This window comes from Pseudopodoces humilis, chromosome 21 (assembly GCF_049639895.1).
Source record: "Pseudopodoces humilis isolate 2021_Gansu_Grassland_sample_001 chromosome 21, ASM4963989v1, whole genome shotgun sequence".
In the NCBI taxonomy this organism is placed as follows: Eukaryota; Metazoa; Chordata; class Aves; order Passeriformes; family Paridae; genus Pseudopodoces; species Pseudopodoces humilis.
Window position 1 is genome coordinate 11,524,160 of NC_142220.1, and position 17,898 is coordinate 11,542,057.

At 40.4% G+C, this 17,898-nt stretch overlaps 1 protein-coding gene across 3 annotated transcripts in view; it reads right to left on the minus strand.

Annotated features, from left to right (window-relative positions):
• COX10 (cytochrome c oxidase assembly factor heme A:farnesyltransferase COX10) overlaps positions 1 to 17,898 on the minus strand; it is a 112,463-nt gene that overhangs the window by 83,457 nt on the left and 11,108 nt on the right. The window lies entirely within an intron of this gene.

A 17,898-nucleotide genomic window follows, 5' to 3' on the forward strand; every position in this document is an offset into this window, starting at 1 on the left:
AAAGCTGCAAGAGTTCATGGTGTCAGGTTTCAGTCCAGCAGCAGAAACTGAAAACCAAACCAAGCTGGCCGGCTCCGTTTCTTCCTCCCCGCCCCCGCGGCCTTGTCCGGCCTGGAGGGGGGTGGGAGGAGGCCAAGACAGAGCCTTGTTACCTTTCCAGAAGCCAGAAACACAAAGAGGACAAGAGAGCTTTGACTGTACAGCTTAAGGGGGTGTTCACAAGTTGACTCCACTTTTTAATGGTCAAAACTGCTGTCAATTCTTAGAAATGACCGATAATTTGTCAGGAGGAAAGACTCCCATCAGCCACCAGCAGCTTCAACTTCCTTAGCTCCCAAAACCACCTTAAAGGTAAAGCCACCCCATGACAGAGGCACAATGGTACAAGGTAGCTAGGACAAATTTCTCAAATTCTTCTCAAATTCTAGTATCTCCAGGATACTATAGAACAGTAGACAGAAAAAAAATCAAAAATGTTTTATTGGAACAAATTATATAGTCCAGGGAGAAGAAAAAAAGGGACAAGTTTCTAAACACAGACAATCTGAAACAGATGCAACTGTTCAGCTGAGTTAGGCATGGGAGGAGAGAGACATTTTCTCTTTGAGCCACATGAGAGAAGTCAACACAGGTGTGAAAAAGACAGGATGAGAGCACATTTCCTCCACCAAATAAAAAACATTCTGTAATGGGCACTAAGGACCAAGCAGAAGACTGCAGTGAAGCCATTCTTTGAGCCAGCCACATGGAGCACATTTTGGACCCCTTAGATGATGGTTAGCCTTGAAGTCACTACACTGAAACCTCCCTCCCTCCCCCAGCAATTGAACACCTTCACAATGATTTTAAAAAAGAGATAAAATTGTTGTTCCCACATGTCAAAACTAACATCTCAGGCACTTCTGAGCAGCAAAAGCAAGGAACACCCTCATCAGGATAAGGCTGCCCAAAGTTATCTGTATCTTCTGCAGCAGACTTGGGCTCACACCTCCCAGCTGGCTCTGCTTAAGTTCAGCACAAACTGCACATGCTCAGCCCATGTAAATCAGATCTTTTACTGGCATGATCACATTGAGAACACAGGCTGTCTAGATATGTAATTCATGCCTAATTTTAAAACACATGCTTCCTAATGCATTAAGTACAGGTTTGAACAATGTTCCTAAATGCTTCTGTGATCCATAAGAAATTCCAGACCTTTAAGGGTGGAAGCTGATAGTGAAGAATTCTAGTAGTATCTTAGATACCAACTGAGAGGCAGAAACTGGTGTGTAGGTACAAATTGTGACAGCTATAGCTGGTCTATAGCTGTACAGATAATTTGGCATAACAGATACCAACTCAACCAGCCCAGCTCATTAGAGAACAAGGAGTAAAACAAGTCCTCAGATTTTAAAATGATAGGCTGGATTCAAGCTCAAACCAGGGGACCCCAGCCAATCCCTTTGAACCACAAATGCACCTATATTCTTGGCCAGTGCACTGGGTGGAGTTAAGACCTTTGTCCAAACATCTCTGTAAGCGTGGAAAATTCAAAGCCATTATAAAACAGGGCATGCTTCAATAAAGAGTTGGTTATTGCTGCATGAACTTTGGTCTGTGTATGTCGCATTCCTGTCTCCACCATCAGTGACATAAATATCAATGTTCTGTCACCTGTGAAAAAGAAACCAATCAACTCTGACTTTTTTCCTGGAGAAGGACACCAGAAGGTAGGAATAGATGGGTCTATAGAAGAGCCAGTCACTGTTCAGGAATTATTTTTAAAAATAAAAGAGAAACAAAAGCAAGAGGCACAGTACCAGAGACTGTTGATTGCTGTGATTGACTGCTGTCCCAAGAGATCTTATGACATTTTAATTATCTTAAGGATTTGATTAATCAAATTTGCTCTTCTCAGTTGCATTCAACAGTGCATGAACACACACTGATATGCGTGTTGAGGAGGGGATGCTGCCCTGCACATACACAACCACTATATAAATCCCTCCTGCACTGTCCTGTATCTGGGCCTCCACCCTCTTAGTCCACCTTTCCCAAAGAGAAGATCATAAACCAAGCAACAATGAAGACAAGCACAGGTACAGAACAGCTCTGTGTAGGAGAACCAAGATCGAGCAGCTTTCCTCAGCCTGGAAAAGGACAAGAGAGGAAAAATACAAGAGATGTCCACAAAATCATAAAAGGCATGGAGAACCAACTGGAGTGAGTGGCTATTGCCTCTCCCGGTGCTACAAAGGGGAATTGGACAAATCCATGGAGGGAAGTCTGCACAGATACAGACACCATCATTGTCTCTTGACAAAAAATCTGCTGGAAAGTCTTCTGGAGACTTAACCCCTCATGTCTGTACACATCTTAAGTATCTACTACCCAATTTTGTTATGGAATTTCACCTTCTAAAGAAAAATACCCTTTTCCATCTCTACTCTAAACAAGTGTTGCAGGGTAAGCTCAAGGGACAATGAAAAAGAGAAGGAACGTCAACAGTGCGGAACTGGGGAAGAGCTGGAGACACCAACCAGTCTTTTCCAGGCCCTCAGTCCCCAGGAATTCCCACTATCCCTGCAGGCACCCAGGCACTGGGTGGGAGCTGCCTAGTTATGCTTCATGGAGGACAAGAAGTCTCAGCTCCTAAGAACTCTGAAGTCCAGCATCTTCCTACCAGTGCTGCCAACAGGCAACAGGGCCAGGAAGAGATTAATGAAAAGACCCAATGGGTCTGAGACAGAGGGTCATTCATGAATACTGCTGAATATAGAATCCTTGCATTAGACAGCCTTTGGCTTGACCATCTTTGGGATGGTCTTTCTTATGTAAGAAACTAAGAAAACAAAGCTTGCTTACAATTTAAAACAAGTGGGGAAGGGTTTTTGCAGTTACCTGTAGAAGTGCTGCTTATTCTCAGCTCTGAACAAGTACCAAAAAGTCAAGCTTTCCCAAATCCTTCTTAGTGAACATTAGGCAAATCAGCCCTGCCACTCCCCATGTCCCAGCTGTGTCAATGACAGATCCCCAGCTTCAAAGATGTTCTGTGGACTCTGGAGTTAACACTAGTGGTACCTGGAGCCATTAAAACAGACTTACGGACTGGGACACTATGCATCCTGCCGTACAGAACAACTGCCCTTAAATGTAAAGATCTGTTAATAAATAAGTCAGAACCCATCATAATTAAGCTACTTTCAGTCTTGAAGATCATAATCAAAATCAAAGAGATTATTTACTCCAAAGATTTCAAGTGACATCTGCTGTAATAAAAATATAGTTTGGAAAAAGATTGTAAAAAGATGACTATATTATTACCAACAACTTTTACATCTGTCATTAATTTTCACTTGATTTTATCTTCTCTCGTTGTCTGCATCCAATTTCACATTGACTTGTGTTTTATTACAAACCCAATGTGGATCCCATCAACTGAAAAGACTAGTAATTGCCTATGAAATGCAGCAAACAGCGCGGATATTGTTTCCCGTTCCTCAGCAAAGCACAGCATCTTCAGGCAACTGGCACAAAGAAGGATCGACAGCCTCGAAATGATCTCTTTCCAGAATGTTAAGCAGCTACAAATGCATATGTGTAGACCAGAATGTTTCCCCTCAAACCTGGAAAGAGTTAATCAAGTTACACTGCTTGAATACGTTAGTGAAAGATGCTGAAATGGCACAGGAACATTCTCTAGCCTGGCATATCCCAAACTTCCTCCAGTGACCATAATTTAAGGCAACATTTTAAAAGAGCCCTTTAAATCTCAGCACTATGGAGAACTAATGAAGCCTGTGACAGAACCTCTCTTGGCTTCCTCCCCTGACAACACAACAAGCTCAAAAGTATACGTTTAACGCCCAAGGGTCCTACCTGTCTTTAAAGAATTTTTATAAAGTAGATGGCTACCTTGGGCTATTTAAGTACTTTGTAGTAAGACATCAATGGCATGTATAGAGATACTCCTTTGATCATTACACCAATAAAAATAAGTAAGAAAACAACCCCTAAATCTTCACCATATAAATTTATGCTTGGAACTCACCAATGTAAGAATCATGATGCCACAAAACCACAAAGAGTATTCAATTTAGTCTCTGTGTTCTCACTCACATGATAGCCTTTGATATTGGTGAAAAATTAATACATTTTACTACAAAGATGATTTGTGAACAAAGCCCTTTTTATTTTGGTTTCCTACTGAAGAACAAGAAATCTAAAGTTAAAAGAGGGAATCAACAGCTGGGCTAATTATTAGCCAAAACCAACAATAAATGAATGAAACTCTTCTGTAATTTCTAATAGCACATTTCAAGACTTTTTATTGTTCTGTTTCTCAATTCAAAATTCAAATTATCATTAATACGAGGCAGAATTTAAACTGTTTTTATTGCTTGCATTGAAGATAACCATCTTCCTTTCGCTGTATAACTAAGCTTCATCAAATGAAATGTTACACAAGTTTTATTTTAAGGGCTGCTCTTGAAGAAAGAGAGGATGTGAACATCTGTGAAAAACAAGTGTAGATAAATCATTAGTTATATTAAGATGTGAAACAGGCACCCAAAGAATGGCATAAAATGTAAATGAACTTTGGGATCTGGTCTCTTAATTTGACAGCTGTTTGACAACTGCAAAATGGAAAACTGACCTCAGACAACTGTGTATAAATGAGACTATTAAGCAGAAGAATTTCATATGGAATGATACAATATAGACTGCAGTAACCTCTCACATGGGAATAGATAAATGTAGACTGGAATTTTTATTGTCTTTGAAGGTGGTGATGTTAAAAAGACTGGAATTTCACAAAGAGAAGCTCTATGCTACATTATCACATTTAATGCCACTTTCTGAAATACAATGACTGTCGCCTGCTGAAAGAATGTTCACACAGAATTCACAGGCATTTAAAAAAACATATCCAAGGATATGTGTTCAGTATATCTCCAGTGTCTGAAGACACAGAAGAAAAAGTCTTCTGCACTTGAGCTGCATCTCCGAAGTCAGCAAAATTATAAAATTAATAGGTCATGGGATAACTTATTTGAGGAGTTTCTTTGGAAGTGTTTAATTTCAAAGCAGTTAAGCACTTGGCTCTTTATTCTATTTCTCTCTTTGGGAAAAATACTTTAAATCAGCCATTCCGAACTCTCTTTTTTAACTGCAAAAAAACCCCACAGAAGTTGCACAACCTGTAATAGGAGAAACAGTAAAAGTCACCAAGCACTTGCAGCAAAATCCAGATTAAAAAGAAAGACTACAGCTTTCCAAGCGGACCTAACAAAAAGTTAGTGGTGACAGCCGCAGAAGCAAAGATTTTGAGAGTCAAGTGAATATGGATGCTGAACTTTTGGCTAGAAAAGCAATTTGCTGTCCACTAGCTTTAATTTTCACTAGCAGCTTGTTAGGGGTGGAATTTGTTGGGGGTTTCAGTTTTTGGTTGTTTGGGATTTTTTTTCTAGATCTTGTGTTCAGTTTTTATGTCTCACTGTAGTTCACATGGCCAGTAACGAAACTGAAACTGTAAAATAAACAAAACAAATCCCAAAGACACCAAATTAGACATGAGCACCATCACCAAAACCTTGGACATCCAAACCTCTCAGGGCAAGGAGTTGCACTGTAACTGCACTGGCTGAAGAATCACAGTTACAGAATATCCTGAGTCTGAAGGGTCCCACAAGAATCATTGAGCCCTGGCCCTGCACAAACACCCCAACAATCCCTCTCCGTGCCTGAGACATTGTCCAAACACTCCTGGAGCTCTGGCAGTCTCAGGGCTGTGACCATTCTCTGGGAAGCATGTTCAGTGCCCAACCACACTCGTTTGTTCATTTCTAACTTGCCTTTTCCTAAATGTTCTCATTCTTGTTTTCAAATGACACTAAATAACCATCTCCTAAACATCTTCTCCCAGCCAGTTGTATTTTTACAGCCCTTCATGACACTCCGCCTCACTGTCAACTACTTAATGCTACCTGGAAACTAATTATGACATTGTAATAGTACTACTGATTTTTTCTTACACAATCCTGGCACAGAAACAACTGTACTCTAACTCTACTCTAAGTTAATCCCAGATATGACCAGAGCTATGGAATCACATTTGTATGACGACTTGAATAAAGTTTGTGCTTTATAGGTTATCCAGTTTCTCTGACTCTAGCAGTAATTCTAATAAAATTCTTGAAGTCTCCCTACAAAACTTGCACTGCTCATAAGCCTCTGCATCACCTCTTGGCCCCACTTCAAAAGAAACTTTAGAAACATTCAGATCAGTAGGGAGCTGAAGTCAACCATCATTTTACAGAGGAGGCATGAATGATTTTCACCAGGCGTGGTCGTTGCCCTGAAGACTTTAATCAGGGATGAAGAATGTGAACTCAACACACAGATCACAGTTCAACATCTCCCTCAACACTTGGAGCACTGCCAGGTGATATTCTCCACTTGTCCCTTCCAGACACAGCTCTGCTACTTACCTTCACACCAACAGGAACTTTCCTCATTGATGAAAACTCAGCTGAGCAGAAGAAGCCTGCCTGAAGCAGGGCGGGCTCTGCTGCACACTCCCACTGCCAGGAAGAGGCTAAGAATAATGGTAAAAATTGTGAATCAGGCTGTAACCAGCACAAGCAACAAGAGAAACACAGCAGAGACCTCCCTTCACTGTAACTTTATTTTGTATTCCCAATTCTCCTCCCTTGCTGCCTTTCAGATAAACATTTTTATAATGGATGCCCTTCAAAGATAATATTTTGGTTTTAATGCCCTTTAAAAAAAACAAGGCATTCCAAGTCTTTAAGTAGCTTGTAAAAGGTTATTATTTTTAAAAGTATCTCATTTCAGAACATAAAAATAAGTTTGAGGCTGAACTATCCAGCCTGCTCTCAAATGCCAGCATCTTTATAGTACTAGCTGAAGTTACAATGGATTGTCATGTCTCTGTTGGGAGCACCAACATAAATCTTGACTGCAATAAGAAGTCTTAAAAGGAGAATTAGAGGGAGAGATTTTCATCTTCTAGAAGTCTGGTTTACTTCAAAAATTTACATAATCTATACAGATCGAGGCAGAGTTAGCCTTTAGTGACCTGAGAATACCAAACCTCCGAGGTTTGCACGCATCTGGTTTAAAGTCAAAGCTTATACTATTAAGCTGCCGTCTTACATCTCCATCCACGTGTCCCATTTTATTTCTTGTCCTAGTTTAATGACACTTCCAACATGCCTTCTGTTTTTTAATCTGGATGATGTACCTAATGATTTTGGTATTGAAAACTAACCTCCTCCTTCAGTTTCCATACAGATCTTGTAAAAGCCAGAAGAAATGGATTACTGCTCAGAGCTGTGGTTTACTTGTTCATTAAACAGCTTATGCTTAGAATCTTCTTAAAAAGTCACTTAGTGGCAAATGGCTATTGAACACTACAAATAAATTTTTTCTAAAAATGTTTTACTTCAGCTTTCAAATCATACTAGTGTTATAATCCCACCAGGGATACTACTGTACTTTTTTGTACAATTTGGATGGCTGTTTCCCATCAAAACCCAAGAAAATGTGGAGCTCCAAATATATCCAGCTGTTAGCAACTATGGGTCAAGAGAACTTTTTAGGACAACTGATAAATGCCCCAAGATTTGGCAACATGGATATTGCACATGACATGAGCACTCCCCCTACCATAAATTATATATAGATCACATATTGGAAAGCTCTTGCACTGCGTAAGCATGAATTGAAGATTCAACATACCTTGCTAGTACCTAGAGCAACATTCAACCCAATCCATGAGCAGCAATACAGGGAAAAAATTAAAAACATTCTATGAGTAGGAATATTAATCTGCATAAATCAACTCTCTGAGTTTCTTGCTTCTTGTAGGATGTGACATGTGCTGGTTTTCAGTCAACTCTCAGCTGCACTAGTTAGTAACTATACCAACATTCACAACCTTTGACAAACCTTAATACTTCCTGCAGCACTTCCAAGGTTTAGTTAAGTCATGTCCAGAAAGATGGATGGTCCTTGAGTTTTTACCTATTTAAAGCAGCTTGTTTCCATTCAAGTCTGTATCTCTCACAACAATAACTACCTTCTTTGACTTTTACAGACTAATCAACTCAGTTTTGAATATTCTCTCTATGCTCCCCTGAAAAACTGAAGTGTGTGACTTGCAGAAGTGCTTTGGTTTTTAGAGGCAAACCCACATACTTTCACACTATAACTTCCCACACTGCAAACCCTGCAGGACACATCATTACCTTCTTATGCTGGAAAACCATCAGACTCTCAAGACACTACTAAAATTCAGATAATAAATAAGAAAATTCAGTGCTACCACCACAGTCATGAAGGGAAGGCTTCTGTCACCTGTATCTGCTGTAACCCACACACTCTGCTTCAAAGACCTATTACAGTGCCTTCAAAAATGTTTAAATGAGCACTGGTTCAGGAGCAGACAACTGGTATTGCATATGACAGGGAGTTTTCCAAACTGGAATGAAACACACCCACTGGTGCATCCCTTCTGTCAGAGAGCACCTTAGCAGGCTCTCCATGACCTGCCACCCTGACAACCCTAGAAGGGCTTTTCCAATAAACTATTTATGGAGTTTGAAAGAAAAATCAAAATAATTATAACACTGTGATATCTGTGCTAAAGTACAGTGCAATTTCATACAAAGATAAAAAAGGATCAATGTGACAAAAGAAAGAAGAATTTAAATAATTAAGTACCTTATACTAGTGTCGTCACACTTTCTCAATCAGGGGAAGTTTAGGTTAGATATTTGGAAAACGTATTTCTTCCAAAGGGTGGTCAGGCACTGAACAGATTCCCCAGAGAATAGTCACAGCCTCAAGGCTGCCAGAGCTCAAGGGGAATTGGACAAAGCTCTCAGGTGATGGGACTGTTAAGGCGTCCTGTTGTTGCAGTTTGACACTGACCAATCACCAGGCAACCACAAGAGTCAATCACTCACCCTCCCCTGCCACAGCTGGGTAGAGGAAAGACAAATGTAATGAAGGGCAAAGGGCAAAACAGGTTCAACTTAAGATTTATAAAATTAATTTATTACTAACAAAGTCAGAGGAGGATAATGAGAAGTAAAATAAGCCCTTAAAAACACCTTTTTGTCCCCTAACTCCTCCCACCTTCCCACTGACAGCACAGGGAGACAGGGCATGGAAAGTTTGGTCACCCGAGTTCTTCAGCTGCTCAGGGATAGGAGTCCTTCCCCTGTGAGGCCATGTCTTCCCTCCCAGGAGAGACAGTTCCCCGTGAACTTCTCCAGTGTGGGTCCAATCTCACAAACAGCAGTCCTAACACACCTGCTGCAACATTAATTTCCCCATGGGCAACAGCTGTCCCACAGCTGCTGCAGAGTGGGTCACTCTTCCACAGGGTGCAGTGCTCCAAGGGCAGGCTGCTCCAGCCTGGAAACAGGGGCCCCTCTCCACTGGGTCTTCCACTGGATCACAGCCTTCTCCAAGCATCCACATGCTCCAGCAAGGGCACCTCCCCCACGGGCTGTGGGTGGATCTCTGCATCCCCCATGGATCCCCATGGGCTCCAGGGGCACAGCTGCTTTACCATGGTCTTCAGCATGCCCTGCAGAGGAATCTCAGCTCCAGTGCCTAAAGCACCTCCTCCCCCTCCTTCTCCACTGACCCTGGTGTCTCCATGTTGTTTCCCTCACATGGTCTCACCTCCTCTTCCTCCTCCTCTTCTCTGGTTAGAAAAAAATCTGTGCCCTACTTTGTTTTGATTTTCTTCTCAAATATGTTATCACAGAGGAGTTATCGCCATACCTAATTGGCTCAGCCTTGGCCAGCAGCATGGCATCTTGAGAGCCATCAGGGATTGGCTCTGCCAGACACAGTAGAAGCTTCCAGCAGCTTCTCACTGAAGCCACCTCTGTGGCCCCCCAGCTACCAAAAACCAGGCTGTGCGAAACCAACATACCTATATACGACTCCATGATCCTGATAAGTGCCTTCCAATTCAGGATATTCTATGAATCTGTGATTCTGTAATTACTGCATAGGCTACCGAGACATTTACCCATGTATATACCAGACCCCTACAGAAAACTGAAATGGTCACTTTGATTTTCTTCACATGAAACATCCTTAGAAAACAAGAGTTTCATTTCTTTAACCTCACAGTTCCAGCAGTCCCAGCAACTGCCCCTTGCTCTTTAACTCTTTCCCAGGAGAAGGTGTGCCAAGACCCTCCCTCTCCCTTTTCTCATATCCTAGAGATATCCTGTCTTCCTTCTCTCTATTACAAGCTACAGCAGAGAAAGGAATGATTCCCTTGGGACACCTGCCTGTCCCAGGCCATGGCAGATCAGGTCAGAGAAACCAACACCTTCCTGTAAAGCCTTGCAGCTTTGGAAAAAATAAGTCAAAAGCTGCACAAGGTAACTGGAACTCTTGCAGCCCGTACAAATAAGAACATTTGAGTGCTTGCTCCAGTCCAGGCCTGAAGCAAAGTTCGATCATCTCTCCCCTAGTCAGGTCAACTCTTCACAGGAAGTTGACAACCAGAGTGTGGAACAAAGTTAAAAGTCAAAGAAGAATGAAACTTTATCTTAACAGAGACAACAGTCATGGAAAACTAAAGCAAGGGAACTTTCACTAAGTTTTACTGCAAATCCTTTCCAATGCTAAGATGACAAAGAATCTGAACTCATGGCATTTATGTAGTATTTTTTAACAATGGAAATTTGAAGAGAACCCTAAAATAAATCAAAAGGAAAGGGACTGAAAGAATTCTCTGGATTTGTGTTCCAATGAGCTACTCCCAAGGAAATGTTATCAGTAGGCTATTTCAGGGAACCAGGAAATAATTTTCCTTAACCCTTCTGAGTTGGACTTCACCACATTGTTGCAATTTTTCATACAGCACAGGACACTAGGTCCTGTATTGCTGTTTCTAAAACAGGTTGAATATGGCACCATTAAAATTACAAAATGAAAGTGACATTTCATTACTTATCTAATAAGGTTAGTATTTAATACCTGCACTGCTGAAGGAATTCTCAGCTATTTGGAAATATCAAAACATGTACTTAAAGGCTGGCAAAAACAATAATTATTTTCACTCTTCTGAGCTTAGAAAGGCAATACCCCTATGGATCAAAAGGCCAGATAAATCTTATTAAGTATTTGGTTTTCCCTTTTGTCTAGTCCTCTCTTCACATTCCCTCATTTCAACACTTTGAAATTCCTTTGTTCTGCCCGTGATCAGGGGTTCCAGGGGAAATCTGGCATTGGATCTAAAGGGAACCCCACATCATTGAAGTATTCCTGACAATTCATCACTTGGTAAATTACTTCTTTTTTACTCCCTACCTTGCTCGCATCCAGTATTTCCACAGAACCTGTGAGTGTGGTTCTGATGAGACAAAACTTCCTGATGCATCCAAATGCATTGTCTCAAGGATCTCTGTATGCAAAGAAGTTAAGGGGCTTCTGAAGTTGACACCCGAAAGCTCCTGTCCATCACTTTGGTACTGCATAATAACAGGAATCTGTTCACTCCCAGCCCATGTCTATCACCAGTGCCTGTGCAGATGAACAGTTAGTTTCAGATGGAAAGAAAACAGAGGACCACAAGGCTGTTTCCCTTGCTCTGTTCCAGCAGGACAAAGGGGACTGCAGTCTCCACACTGACATTTCTAAAAATTCCCCTTTACCACCCTCCCACCTTGCTGGTGTTTGTTTAGGAGATCAGCTGCTCATCAACAATGCAACCAGGGAGAGAAAGCAAGTCTGCCCTGTTAATAATGGCACAAGTTTACTTTGTGCATCTGCAGAAAACTGTGTTTATCAAATCAGGAAGCAGGATGATCCATAAAAGGGGGGCACAACATTAAATTCATTTTTTATCCACCAGTTATGTCATTGTTGGATTTTAATATACATGAGATGCAACACAAGAGTAAGAATCAAATCAAAACATTTTAACTCTAACTCCCCTAAAATCTGAAGCTTTATGCTAATAGTGAAAGCCACAGAGGGCAGGAAAGTAGTAACAAAGGTGTCATTATACGCATTTTCATTGTCTTTGCTGAACATCACAGTGGTGACTGGGGTATAAGTCCTAAGGGTTATGTGAATCCATTCAGTTTACGACTCTGCCTACCATACTCGCACAATACGCATGTAAGCAAAGAGAATTTATTTCAACAATGATATGCATTAATTTGTTATTATTTTTCTGAGGCCCTTTATCAAGCTTCAGTTGTGGGTCAAATGTAGCCCCTCCTGCCAGTTGTTTGATCACTGGCAGGAATGGGGTGGGGGGCAGATGAAAGACCAGGCAGCTGCTGAAGGCGATCAGTTCAGTCAAAACAAAGGGACTTCAGAGAGAGACAGAGATACATCAGGTGTGACCCAAATAAGCAAATGGAAGTGTGGCCTGACTGAGCTGATTGACACTTGCTATTCCCAGGAAAAGGGAAAGCACCTGCCAGTAGGATCATTCCAGAGGTAGGAGGGGAAAAGTGCTATTAGCTGGGCATGAATTATTCTGATCTGCAAAGCCAAAACCTTGGAAAGTAATTTTAAACTATTTCTAAATCACTTCAATCATTCAACTATATCATTTTTACATACACTGTATGGAGCAAACCTCATTGGCATTTGAAATGAGTTCTCTCATTCCAACATGACAGTGCAGTTATCTGTGAGGGAAAGGAGCAAAACAAAATTTCAGAGATCTCAAAAGTGGGCAAGAAAGAACTTTGAGGAGTTTACTTAGCAAAAACCTCCAGTACTGAGTGGAAGTGGGCTGCATGATCTGATAGAGGTCAGCTCCTCCAACTTGGAGTAGCGCCTATTAATAACATTAGCATCAGAATAGAAAGTTCCCACCCCATGGACATTCAATAAAATATTTCTTTGGTAGGAGAAGTTTGGTATGGAGATAACACCAAAAACACAGCTAGATTAGATTTGGGGTACAGAACTATTGCTGTTCTCCTTTGTGTTGAATTTCTTTACTGGGATTTAAGAGAAAGGGGACAGAGGGACTACCAGAATCATGCTATTTTAATTTTCCATTTCATCAATAGCCTAGGCATTTATCACTAGCCACCACTTTCTGTGTATTACTTTAATCATTGGGGTGGTGGGATTTTTCCCTGTAACAAAATTCTTAATTTTTTTTTTTTTTTTTTTCCCAGCAGGTCAAGGGGGGGATTCTGCCCTTCTGCTCTGCTCAGGTGAGATACCACCTGCCAAGCTGTCTCCAGCTCTGGGGTTCCAGTACAGAAGGATGTGGAGCTCCTGAGTGAGCCCAGAGGAGGCCATGGCGATGCACCAAGGGCTGGAGCACTTGTGCTATGGAGACAGGCTGGGAAAGGTGGAGGCACTCACCTGGAGAAGGCTAATTTAAGTTTTTCAATATTTAAAGAAGACCTGTAAAATGAAGACAGACATTTTAGCAAGGCCTGCTGTGACAGGACAAGGGGCGATAGTTTCAAAACTCAAAAGACAATAGATTTAGACCAGATAAAAGACCAGACTTTTTTCAATGAGGATAATCCAGTAAGTAGACTGACAACAGGAGGAAAGGCTTCTCTATTTTTACTTTATTCAACCTCATGCAGTATCCAAATAACCTTCATAGTTTGTCTTACACCAAAGATCACATGCAGGTTCTCTGGGCTGGTAACTGAACTCAAACCCTGTATTTCAGACCATTATTTTAACAATAACCCATCCCTCCCACTCCTTACAGTTACACTTCTAAGGAATCACCGCTGTCAGGAGAAGATGAGACTTTAAGAGCAAAAGACAGTCATCAGATTAGACCCTCAAGGGACAGAAATATTAACTTACATTTGTTCTCTCATCCTGCTTAACATATTTACGGTATTCCTCATTTTCAGCTCTCTAACTTCAGCTAAGACATTTGGCCCAGCGTACTTCCTTGTCAGGGTACCATCAGTCAAACCCAAGCACATAATTTAATCTCTCAGTTACTAAATTCAAACCACTTTAAACATCCTGCTTTCATCTTTATAGTTCTCTCCCACTTTTTTAACCATGCTGCAGTTACAGAAGAATGTACTCGACATATAATATGTGCATGTGATTCCTCTAACATTTTAATGCCATGTATTGTGTTGTAAACATCTCTTCTGGTTTTATCTCCTTCTCCATAAATCAGAGGTAACTATCTTCGAAATCTCAAAAATTAGATGTTTTCTCTCTAATATAAATGTAAGCCTCCACTCCTTGAAGATTGAGTGAGCTTTCAAAAATAATCAAAAAACAGAGCTATGAAAAAGCAAAAAATTATTAACTAACTTAATATAATTTTCTCCCACTCCTTTTCTATAGAGAACCTGGAGTATGGGAAAAAAAGAAGTTAGGAAACTAGCCTTCACTAATGAAAAAACCAAGGGTTTACTTAATTTATTTGTAACTTGTAAGGAATAACACTAAAGCATTTACTTGTTTGATTCAAGATTAATATGCAGTGTTTACAAGACAAAACCGCAAAATATGTTCCCATTTCCTTACCATAACTGCAACTAACAAGACTGATCCCTTCTTATGAGATATTTCTGGAGGTTTTGGCTATCTTAGTAATGTTACAGACACACTGTGTCTTAATCCAGTCCTTTGTGAATGCATTAAGAGATTTATTTTTTTTCTTCAAAACCCACTGTAAAATAATGTTTTTTTCAAAAGACAGAATACCAATAAAGAACACCTGTCCAAAATAATTTTAAGTTACTTCAATGATGGAAAAAAGAAAGAATGCTGTTAGAAAGAGGGGGAAAAAAGCCAAAAGCTGTTTTAGCAGGTGGGACTGAGGAGTGGTGACATGTTATAGTACAATTCCGAAGGGCCGGAGGATATAACATGGTGTTAAGTGAAGTGGAAGAGAACCAGGGCTCTGGGAGCCACTGCAATGCTGGATTAAGTGTGAGGTACAACTCTGTGAAGTATTGTGATAGGAAGGAGTGAGGCAGAGGCAGAAACGCTGGTGGAGGACAAGAGAAATAAAACACTATCTGTTCTCTGGCACCTTCCCGTAGTAGGAGTTTCCTCTCTCACAGCCCACAGACCCAACACATTCCACAGGAAAACCCAAGGACCTCTGATATTTATCCAGATCCCCAGAATTTGTAACATTTTCCACCAGCCCAAGTCTGTTTCTCTAAAACTTTTGTCTCTAAAAATTCTTCCAAGATACTTTTCTTGACACTTTCTAAACAAATGTTTCTAGAATGACCTTGCCATACTGCAGGCACCACATATCCCTTTTGTATTTTTTGTCTGTATTTTCCAATATGACTTTTTCACTCTCAAGTCACAGAACAGTTAAGTCACAAGTTCCTTAGAAATCATTGTCCAACGTCACAGAATCACCATCAAAGTGAGTTCTATTTGCCTTGGAAAGCACTGCTAGAATTTAGAATTTGTGCATTGTGAAACTTTTTTCTAAACACATACCCATCCAGACTGTATTTCTATAAACAATGAAAAAATACAAAGTCATCAATTTGAACCAGGTGTTTTTTTATTGCTTTCTCGTTAGAAACAGTGAAAGCACAATGACAATCTCCATTAAAGCACATTTTTGAAACTTTCTGGTTCTTGCAGCCAGGAAAAAAAAAGTTTAAAGTATGACATACAACCATCTGAAAAGAAGATTGCTTTAGGCCAACTTTATAAAGAAATAAAATACAATGTTTTGGTGTCTGTGTACAACTTAGGACAAGCCTGGCTCCTGCCCCAGGACTTAAGTCAACTTAAATAGTTAATTCAGTTTAATTCAATTTAATTACACTGTGGGTAAAACCATCTCAGCTCCTATGAGATTGCTGAAATCAAGTAGTTGAGAGAAGGAAAAAAAAAAAAAAAAAAAAGGACAGAAAAACCCCTCAAACCTCAGAACATGACCAGTTACAAGTTTCTATCAATACTTCCATGAATTTTACAGAATCTTTATTACATTTTCACAGGACCAGGCTCCTCACATCCTGTCCTAAATCATACGGAAGAATCTTACAGAATTCACACTTCACCTTCCCATGACATGTAGGGGGGCTGTAAATTGTACACATAGATTTATCAGGGAAATGAGGAGTGGGAAAGATGAGTTGCCCTTAAAGATGTACAGATTTATAGCAATATGGGAAGCAGAAAGACAGTCATCATATAAAAATGTCTTTAAGGGATAGCAAGGAGCAACAGGGGAAAAATGAGTCATGAGCTGCCAGAGAAGTAGATGCATATGGGGAGCAATGGACAGAGAAAAGTAGCAATAAAGGAAGTTCCAAGTCAAATGTGCTCCTTCCCAATGGTCAAGATGGATTATCCAAGCTTTAAGTATTTATGGAAAATTAAATTCCCAGTCAATTCAGACAGTAACACTGGGAAAAGGACACTCATTGACTGAAAGGATCCATTGATAAACAACAGATCTCTGCACCAACCAGAGCTCTTTTCTTTTCCTTCCTTACCAACTCTGCTCCTTTATTTTTTATGGTAGGAGTAATCTGCCTTTTAAGGTCTCTCTACACAGGCAAGTGGCTCAACATGAGCGAGTGTAAAAATTTAAAGTATTCAGTTGAAATTCTGAAGACAGTTTGACACACCATCAGGCTGGAGTAACTTGCAGTGAGTGAAGAGTGAATTACAAGCCCCAGCACAAAGTTCCTGCACTCCTCCTAACTCCCCTTTCCTATCCCAAGTGTCCAATTCCAAATTACAGCACAGAATGACTCCTAAGTAATTAAAGAGTTTAAAAGCTGGCTTCCAAGAGTTTAAAAAGTGCCTACTTTTTAAACTCTTTTTAAAGGAACAAAATAGAATGAGCAATACATGGAAGCTGAAGACAAAGAAAACCAGTTATTTGTGTGTGAATGTCACCTCTCAGAAGATCTAGCAAAATCTCAAGACAAGTTGCACAGGAGTCTCTAAATAAGCAATCATTAATTATCTTAGTCCAGTAGTATCTACATCAAAAGTGGAGGTACATATGACAATAAATATTTCAAAAGATAACCCATAAATTTAATTTTTAATATTAAAAAGGTAGTAATGGAAAAAAGGGAAGAAAAAAGTGCATTTCAAATTATATCAAAACCCAGCAAAACTTCACCTTAGTTATGACAGCCTTTCTACTCAGCCTTTGTGTAAAAAATATGTATATGATAACTAAATGTATTCTTCGGAAAATAGCGTGACTTATTTAAAATTATTTTTCAAGGCTGTGTGTTTCCAAGTTAGGCAGGCTACCTAAACATTTCCAAGCAATTAAAAATCATGCATCATCCTTCCCATTTTGCAGAGGAAACAGAGCTGCCTGCCCAGTTTTAAGCTCAGTGAAATAAACACTAAAACAGTAAATAAGACTGACTTTAGGCTGAGAAAAATGCGTGTAACCCCGAAAAACACATCACGTACCTACAACTGAGGTGTTACAAGGTGTAAACATCAAAGAGCCCAACTCAACCAAGTTGACTCCAGGGTGTGGATCATAGGAAACCTCCACTATTGGAATCCCAGGACTCACAAGTGATTGCTGAAACCATAAAGTGCTGTCAAATGTGGCACTGGGGCTGCTCCTTCTTTTTCCAGGCCACATTTACAACTGAAAGTGACCATGGCTACTGCACTTTGAAACTCCATTCAGCATCTACAAGTGTTATTACCTACTAGTTAGGTTTTCCTTTGGGAGGTAGGGAGAGCCCAAAAGCCAAGCCACTGTACTTAACAACTGAGTGCAGGAGAGCCAAGATTAGCATCAAGCTCCACAGGCATGTTGACACATGCAGGGAAGCTCAAGTTCAGGCACCTGGAACATCTCTGGCAGGAAACAACCTCCATATCATAGAGGTTCTCAGTACATTCTGCAGATATGCAGATGACCAT